Raw genomic sequence first — 8,183 nt, 5'->3', positions numbered from 1 at the left:
CCCGAGGCGGGCGGGCGGGCGGCCCGGCCCGGCCCGGCCCGGCCCGGCCCGGGACCGGCGGGGCTGCCGGCCGTTCTCGTCTCCCCGGCAGCGACGGTGGTCAGCGGGCTCCTCACGGTGCTGCCTGTTTTGGGCTGGTTTTTTTTTTTTTTTTTGTCTCTCGGGGCTGCGCCGCTACCTCAGCGAGGAGCGGCGGCGGGGCGGCCCCGGTGCTCGCCACTTGTGGCGGCCTGGCGGGGCCCGCCCGCGGCGACCTGCCGCCCCCCCCGCCGCCTCTGGGCTGCCCGGGCAGCCGCCGCAGCTCTGCGCGGGGCTTTGTCTTTCCCCCAGCCGCCGGCCTGAGCCGCGGCAGCGGGCTGACTGGAAGCGCCCTGCAAGTCTGACGGGGGTATCGCTGCCGTGCATGTTGTCTGCCTGTCTACCGATCGTTCCTGCCTCTTGTTCTGCTGGGGTAATTCCTTTGGGTGACGCGTCGGGCTCCGAATGTAGTGCATCCTGACTTGCTCCTGACCCCTGCGAGACGTTACCGGTGTCTGCCTTCCTCGTGTTTCACAGGGCCTCGGCTGTCGTGTGCGGAGAAGCTGTCAGCCTTGCAAGAAGAGAGCGTGTAGCCAGCAAGCGCATCGTGGTGCTTCGGGACCAAGCTGATACCGCAGGCGTCCGTCTTTTGTTTGCGAAAAGGGATCGCGAGGAAACGTGCCGGTGTCGGAGGGGGAAGAGGTAGGAGGCAGCTTTCAACCGCTTTTAGGCTTAACTCCTGTGTTCCTGAGAACGGTTCTGGGCTTTGAGGGGTTTGCTTTTGGCTTTTTGCCTTAAGCGCGTCCTCCGTCACCGCTGTCGGCGTGCGCCGAGCCGCTGCTTAGGGAACGGTGGCGGTACAGGCTGGGTGCGTGCCGACCGTCCTCGAGGCTATAGCTGTATCCTACCCTAAAAAAAGCTTTCCGTAATACCGTGCTTCCGTTAGGACGCAATTTTCTCGAGTTCCCCCCCCCCCACCTCAGGGTGATTTTCCCACACACCTGCAGGCAGCAGGACTAACGTCATCTCCTTTTGCCCGCTTGGGCTCGGACTAAAATCCCTTCCCTGGCTGTTCTTTAGCTTGTACAGCCTTTGAGCCTTCCCTCGGGCCTGGCTGATGGTCCTTTGCCATTTCACCCCGTTCACAGCCAGCGTGAGTTTCGGTACCGACTGTGTCAACGAATTTCAGCTGCACGACAAACCTGCTTTTTCGTCAATTAAATTAAACTCAGCGTTTTAATTGCTTTCGAAGGGAACTACAGGAGATCCTGTCGGCGTGGTGGCCTAGCGTAAGCGATGATGGAAAGGCGCATGGGATGTGACCTCCGTGTCAGCTCGGTGTGCCTCAGACAGACTGCATTTGGCACTCCGTGGCGTGCTGCGCAGCTCCAGAAATTCATGGTAGGGGAAAAAAAATGGGCGAAAATGACAGTCACGTAGAAACACGAGTTGGGAAGAAATGCTATACGTGAGGTCTTTCCGTTGAGCGAGGCAGCTGATCTTGCTTGTGGATCTTTGGGGTACGAGCCTGACGCCGAGCAGCTCGTTTTTCATTTGACGTGCCTGGAGTTGTTTTCAAAGGGACGGAAGAGAAGCTTATGAAATAGGATAGGTTACCGAGTCTTCCTAAAACGCTCACGACAGTTATGTATAAAGCCGAAGCGAAGGACGAGGGAATAAAGTTCTGTGCTTTCTATAGTAAATACGGTACGCTTAAAAGTGATCTCCGTGCAGGGTCCTAGTTGTTTCTGTTTTTAAAATCAAAAAGAAGTTTAAGAAGTCTCAGCGGTTAGTCGAGTGGGAAAGAAATGGCTCTTCCGCAAAAAATTCCACGTCAGCAAGGCTCTTTGAACGATTCTTCTCGAAATCGATTCCGACTACAGCCAGTTCATGGTTTAATGTCGAGGCGTATGCTTGCTCTCCTCTAAAGCAGTATTTCATTTGCATTTCAGCCCTGTGGGTCATGACAAATTTGGGAAGAACCCGAAGGAAACTTTTCATCCTGGGATACAGAAGGTAGGAGGTGAGTTGGTTTTTGGGTTTTTTTTTTTTTTGAGTGGGGTTTTCTTTTGTTTGTTTGTTTTGTTTCTGGTTTTTTTGTGTGGGTTTTTTTTTTTGTTTTGTTTTGGTTTGGTTTGGTTTGGTTTTTTTTGTTTGATCGGTTGTGGCTTTTTATTCTTTTCTGGAAAAATAAGTCGTTACCTAGAAATGCTAGCGGTTTGTTTCTTTCTGTAGCAGGGTAATAATGAGGAGTAGAGTTACAGGTAGAAAATCGGCTGTCTTTGTCAGTTGAAGTGGCTACTTTGAAATTGAACAAATACAGGAGTACATTAACGGGGGGTTTTGCGCTGTGTCTTCGGTACCGGTGTGCTAAAGATGTTGTTTTGTTTACGGGATTTATTGGCTGTCGAAGAGCGAGAGGTAAATGTAAACTTTTCACTCCTAGCACTCACTCGGTGACGTATACCGACTTAGATATCAATTGCTTATTGCAGTGAAAAACTGCGGCGTTTCTGTGCGACGTCTGAGATCGAAAATCATTTCAGGCACTGGCATAACCTATCGTACTAATAGATGACCGACTTTAGTAATGTCATCAAAAAATCGTAACCTGTGATGGAAAGCAAAGTCTGAGGTATCTGCTACTTGAGCATGTAATGGAGCTGGTACGAAGCGTATGTTGCCGTGCGTAGGTCGTATACAAAAGATGTATGTAACAGTCCTTAGAGGAAACCTTATTTGAGGTCTTTTGTTTGATTGTCTGTTTGTCCTGTAGCTTTTGGTTTTCTTTCTCCGGGACCTGTGAATTTTGAATTTGGAGTCCTGCATGCTAAGGATGGGCAGCTTACAGATGAGGAAACGTTCGGCGCCGGTGAGTTTTTCACCTTTGTCTTGGCTGAGGGTTGCATAAGATGTTGAGCTTCACTGCGAGTACAAACATTCACGGTCCTGACCCTCTTAGACTTCGTCTTGGGAGCCTTGAAGGCTTGTATACCAATCGAATCGTTACACTGAATAAACTGTTTCTTTCTTTTCCTAGCGGGCGTTCCCAGAATGAAGCGGTGTGGAGCTGAAGGGGACTACGATTTCACGGTGACGGAGCCATTTGGACCGAGTCTTGAAGACCTCTTCGGTGTTTGTTCAAGGAAACTTAGTCTCGAGACGGTCCTCTTGCTCGCTGGCGAAACGGTAGGAAACTGCTTTGTTGATCTTGACGGTGCAGTCTGTTGGAAAATAAAGATTCCTTGAGAGATCAGAACCACACACGTTGTTTCTCTGATTTAAAGGTGAACAGGCCTGTGTCGTTCAAGGAAAGACTCAACGTTGGTTTTGTTTCTCTGAAACACAAAGTGCCCCGTCTAAAGTGATTACAGAGTCTGAATTGATTTTTAAAAAGCAGAGACTTGTGCCGTTTGCAAACCGCCTGTCGCACTGCTCAAAGACAAAAGACGTTCACCCGAGAAAGTTTTTGGAAACGAATGTCAAATAGACGTGGGGAAAGAGCTGGAGAGGTTTATGTATTGTCTGTCGAATTACCTTCTCTTTAGTGCCCTTACATTTTACAATAAAAGGTTCCATTGCCTCTTTTATCGTTAAGACAATGTTGCTGGTGTTTTTGTAAGGAAAAAAAAAAAAAGTGTATGCCTAGTGTCTCGAGTGATTCTTTTTTTTTTTTTTTTTTTTTTTTTTTCTCTCTCTTTTTCTCTCTTTTTCTCTAGACTGGTTGAATCGAGTATGTTCACTGGAGGAACTTGATCCAGCGAGATGTGAAGCCGGGCAACTTGCTAACGGGCCGTGGGCAGGGTTCCCTTATCGATTCCATTCGTATAATAAAGGGTGCAGTCTGTTAGCTAGACTGGCTGCAGTACCCAAATTTTTTCGCCAGGCGGCAGCAGGAGCGCCGGGCTGCAGAGTAAGGGCAGCGCATGCGCAGACGGGGCTTGAAGCCAAAGGGGCGGGGTTTGGGGGGAGTCGTCGCATGGTGATGACGCAATGCCGCCTCTGCGCAGAAGGGGTACTGGCAAAACTGAGGGCGGCGCATGCGCAGTGCCGGCTTGAAGCCAAAGGGGGCGGGGTCTCCGGCGGCGTCGCATGCGTATGACGCAATGCCGCTTTTCGCGCATGCGCAGAAGCCTTGCTGGCAAACTCAGGGCAGCGCGTGCGCAGAAGCGGCTTGACCCCTAGAGGCGGGGCTTCGGCCTCGCACGTACGGGCTACGCAGACGGCCCCGGAAGTGGGGTTCATTTCCAGCCCGCGCGGCGCGCCGGCGGCGGTGCGGAGCCTTCGCCGGGAGCCTGGAAGACTTTCGGGCCGGGACGTGCGGCGGCGCGCTGGGTGAGCGCTCGGCCTGAGGGCGGGCGCCGGCGGGCAGCGGCCGAGGAGGGGAGGGATGTGGCGGGCCGGCGCTCGGCCGCGGCGGGGACCGCCTGGTGCCGGCGGCGGGCGGCCCGAGGCGGGCGGGCGGCCCGGCCCGGCCCGGCCCGGCCCGGCCCGGCCCGGCCCGGCCCGGCCCGGGACCGGCGGGGCTGCCGGCCGTTCTCGTCTCCCCGGCAGCGACGGTGGTCAGCGGGCTCCTCACGGTGCTGCCTGTTTTGGGCTGGTTTTTTTTTTTTTTTTTGTCTCTCGGGGCTGCGCCGCTACCTCAGCGAGGAGCGGCGGCGGGGCGGCCCCGGTGCTCGCCACTTGTGGCGGCCTGGCGGGGCCCGCCCGCGGCGACCTGCCGCCCCCCCCGCCGCCTCTGGGCTGCCCGGGCAGCCGCCGCAGCTCTGCGCGGGGCTTTGTCTTTCCCCCAGCCGCCGGCCTGAGCCGCGGCAGCGGGCTGACTGGAAGCGCCCTGCAAGTCTGACGGGGGTATCGCTGCCGTGCATGTTGTCTGCCTGTCTACCGATCGTTCCTGCCTCTTGTTCTGCTGGGGTAATTCCTTTGGGTGACGCGTCGGGCTCCGAATGTAGTGCATCCTGACTTGCTCCTGACCCCTGCGAGACGTTACCGGTGTCTGCCTTCCTCGTGTTTCACAGGGCCTCGGCTGTCGTGTGCGGAGAAGCTGTCAGCCTTGCAAGAAGAGAGCGTGTAGCCAGCAAGCGCATCGTGGTGCTTCGGGACCAAGCTGATACCGCAGGCGTCCGTCTTTTGTTTGCGAAAAGGGATCGCGAGGAAACGTGCCGGTGTCGGAGGGGGAAGAGGTAGGAGGCAGCTTTCAACCGCTTTTAGGCTTAACTCCTGTGTTCCTGAGAACGGTTCTGGGCTTTGAGGGGTTTGCTTTTGGCTTTTTGCCTTAAGCGCGTCCTCCGTCACCGCTGTCGGCGTGCGCCGAGCCGCTGCTTAGGGAACGGTGGCGGTACAGGCTGGGTGCGTGCCGACCGTCCTCGAGGCTATAGCTGTATCCTACCCTAAAAAAAGCTTTCCGTAATACCGTGCTTCCGTTAGGACGCAATTTTCTCGAGTTCCCCCCCCCCCACCTCAGGGTGATTTTCCCACACACCTGCAGGCAGCAGGACTAACGTCATCTCCTTTTGCCCGCTTGGGCTCGGACTAAAATCCCTTCCCTGGCTGTTCTTTAGCTTGTACAGCCTTTGAGCCTTCCCTCGGGCCTGGCTGATGGTCCTTTGCCATTTCACCCCGTTCACAGCCAGCGTGAGTTTCGGTACCGACTGTGTCAACGAATTTCAGCTGCACGACAAACCTGCTTTTTCGTCAATTAAATTAAACTCAGCGTTTTAATTGCTTTCGAAGGGAACTACAGGAGATCCTGTCGGCGTGGTGGCCTAGCGTAAGCGATGATGGAAAGGCGCATGGGATGTGACCTCCGTGTCAGCTCGGTGTGCCTCAGACAGACTGCATTTGGCACTCCGTGGCGTGCTGCGCAGCTCCAGAAATTCATGGTAGGGGAAAAAAAATGGGCGAAAATGACAGTCACGTAGAAACACGAGTTGGGAAGAAATGCTATACGTGAGGTCTTTCCGTTGAGCGAGGCAGCTGATCTTGCTTGTGGATCTTTGGGGTACGAGCCTGACGCCGAGCAGCTCGTTTTTCATTTGACGTGCCTGGAGTTGTTTTCAAAGGGACGGAAGAGAAGCTTATGAAATAGGATAGGTTACCGAGTCTTCCTAAAACGCTCACGACAGTTATGTATAAAGCCGAAGCGAAGGACGAGGGAATAAAGTTCTGTGCTTTCTATAGTAAATACGGTACGCTTAAAAGTGATCTCCGTGCAGGGTCCTAGTTGTTTCTGTTTTTAAAATCAAAAAGAAGTTTAAGAAGTCTCAGCGGTTAGTCGAGTGGGAAAGAAATGGCTCTTCCGCAAAAAATTCCACGTCAGCAAGGCTCTTTGAACGATTCTTCTCGAAATCGATTCCGACTACAGCCAGTTCATGGTTTAATGTCGAGGCGTATGCTTGCTCTCCTCTAAAGCAGTATTTCATTTGCATTTCAGCCCTGTGGGTCATGACAAATTTGGGAAGAACCCGAAGGAAACTTTTCATCCTGGGATACAGAAGGTAGGAGGTGAGTTGGTTTTTGGGTTTTTTTTTTTTTTGAGTGGGGTTTTCTTTTGTTTGTTTGTTTTGTTTCTGGTTTTTTTGTGTGGGTTTTTTTTTTGTTTTTTGTTTTGGTTTGGTTTGGTTTGGTTTTTTTTGTTTGATCGGTTGTGGCTTTTTATTCTTTTCTGGAAAAATAAGTCGTTACCTAGAAATGCTAGCGGTTTGTTTCTTTCTGTAGCAGGGTAATAATGAGGAGTAGAGTTACAGGTAGAAAATCGGCTGTCTTTGTCAGTTGAAGTGGCTACTTTGAAATTGAACAAATACAGGAGTACATTAACGGGGGGTTTTGCGCTGTGTCTTCGGTACCGGTGTGCTAAAGATGTTGTTTTGTTTACGGGATTTATTGGCTGTCGAAGAGCGAGAGGTAAATGTAAACTTTTCACTCCTAGCACTCACTCGGTGACGTATACCGACTTAGATATCAATTGCTTATTGCAGTGAAAAACTGCGGCGTTTCTGTGCGACGTCTGAGATCGAAAATCATTTCAGGCACTGGCATAACCTATCGTACTAATAGATGACCGACTTTAGTAATGTCATCAAAAAATCGTAACCTGTGATGGAAAGCAAAGTCTGAGGTATCTGCTACTTGAGCATGTAATGGAGCTGGTACGAAGCGTATGTTGCCGTGCGTAGGTCGTATACAAAAGATGTATGTAACAGTCCTTAGAGGAAACCTTATTTGAGGTCTTTTGTTTGATTGTCTGTTTGTCCTGTAGCTTTTGGTTTTCTTTCTCCGGGACCTGTGAATTTTGAATTTGGAGTCCTGCATGCTAAGGATGGGCAGCTTACAGATGAGGAAACGTTCGGCGCCGGTGAGTTTTTCACCTTTGTCTTGGCTGAGGGTTGCATAAGATGTTGAGCTTCACTGCGAGTACAAACATTCACGGTCCTGACCCTCTTAGACTTCGTCTTGGGAGCCTTGAAGGCTTGTATACCAATCGAATCGTTACACTGAATAAACTGTTTCTTTCTTTTCCTAGCGGGCGTTCCCAGAATGAAGCGGTGTGGAGCTGAAGGGGACTACGATTTCACGGTGACGGAGCCATTTGGACCGAGTCTTGAAGACCTCTTCGGTGTTTGTTCAAGGAAACTTAGTCTCGAGACGGTCCTCTTGCTCGCTGGCGAAACGGTAGGAAACTGCTTTGTTGATCTTGACGGTGCAGTCTGTTGGAAAATAAAGATTCCTTGAGAGATCAGAACCACACACGTTGTTTCTCTGATTTAAAGGTGAACAGGCCTGTGTCGTTCAAGGAAAGACTCAACGTTGGTTTTGTTTCTCTGAAACACAAAGTGCCCCGTCTAAAGTGATTACAGAGTCTGAATTGATTTTTAAAAAGCAGAGACTTGTGCCGTTTGCAAACCGCCTGTCGCACTGCTCAAAGACAAAAGACGTTCACCCGAGAAAGTTTTTGGAAACGAATGTCAAATAGACGTGGGGAAAGAGCTGGAGAGGTTTATGTATTGTCTGTCGAATTACCTTCTCTTTAGTGCCCTTACATTTTACAATAAAAGGTTCCATTGCCTCTTTTATCGTTAAGACAATGTTGCTGGTGTTTTTGTAAGGAAAAAAAAAAAAAGTGTATGCCTAGTGTCTCGAGTGATTCTTTTTTTTTTTTTTTTTTT

The 8,183-nt window shown here is 51.3% G+C and overlaps 2 long non-coding RNA genes across 2 annotated transcripts; both read left to right on the top strand.

Moving 5' to 3' along the window:
* Window positions 1–560: 560 nt before the first annotated feature.
* Window positions 561–3,345, top strand: LOC308060076. Its single transcript, XR_013926594.1, has 5 exons — window positions 561–720; window positions 1,271–1,419; window positions 1,971–2,034; window positions 2,795–2,890; window positions 3,059–3,345. It is a non-coding gene; the product is annotated as an uncharacterized lncRNA (long non-coding RNA).
* A 930-nt stretch (window positions 3,346–4,275) lies between these two features.
* LOC308061415 lies at window positions 4,276–7,827 on the top strand. The gene is made up of 6 exons (XR_013927202.1): window positions 4,276–4,353; window positions 5,037–5,201; window positions 5,752–5,900; window positions 6,452–6,515; window positions 7,277–7,372; window positions 7,541–7,827. It is a non-coding gene; the product is annotated as an uncharacterized lncRNA (long non-coding RNA).
* The last annotated feature ends 356 nt before the right edge of the window (window positions 7,828–8,183 follow it).

Source organism: Falco punctatus (assembly GCF_963210335.1).
Source record: "Falco punctatus genome assembly, chromosome: 3".
In the NCBI taxonomy this organism is placed as follows: Eukaryota; Metazoa; Chordata; class Aves; order Falconiformes; family Falconidae; genus Falco; species Falco punctatus.
This window is presented reverse-complemented; position numbering and strand designations above follow the sequence as displayed.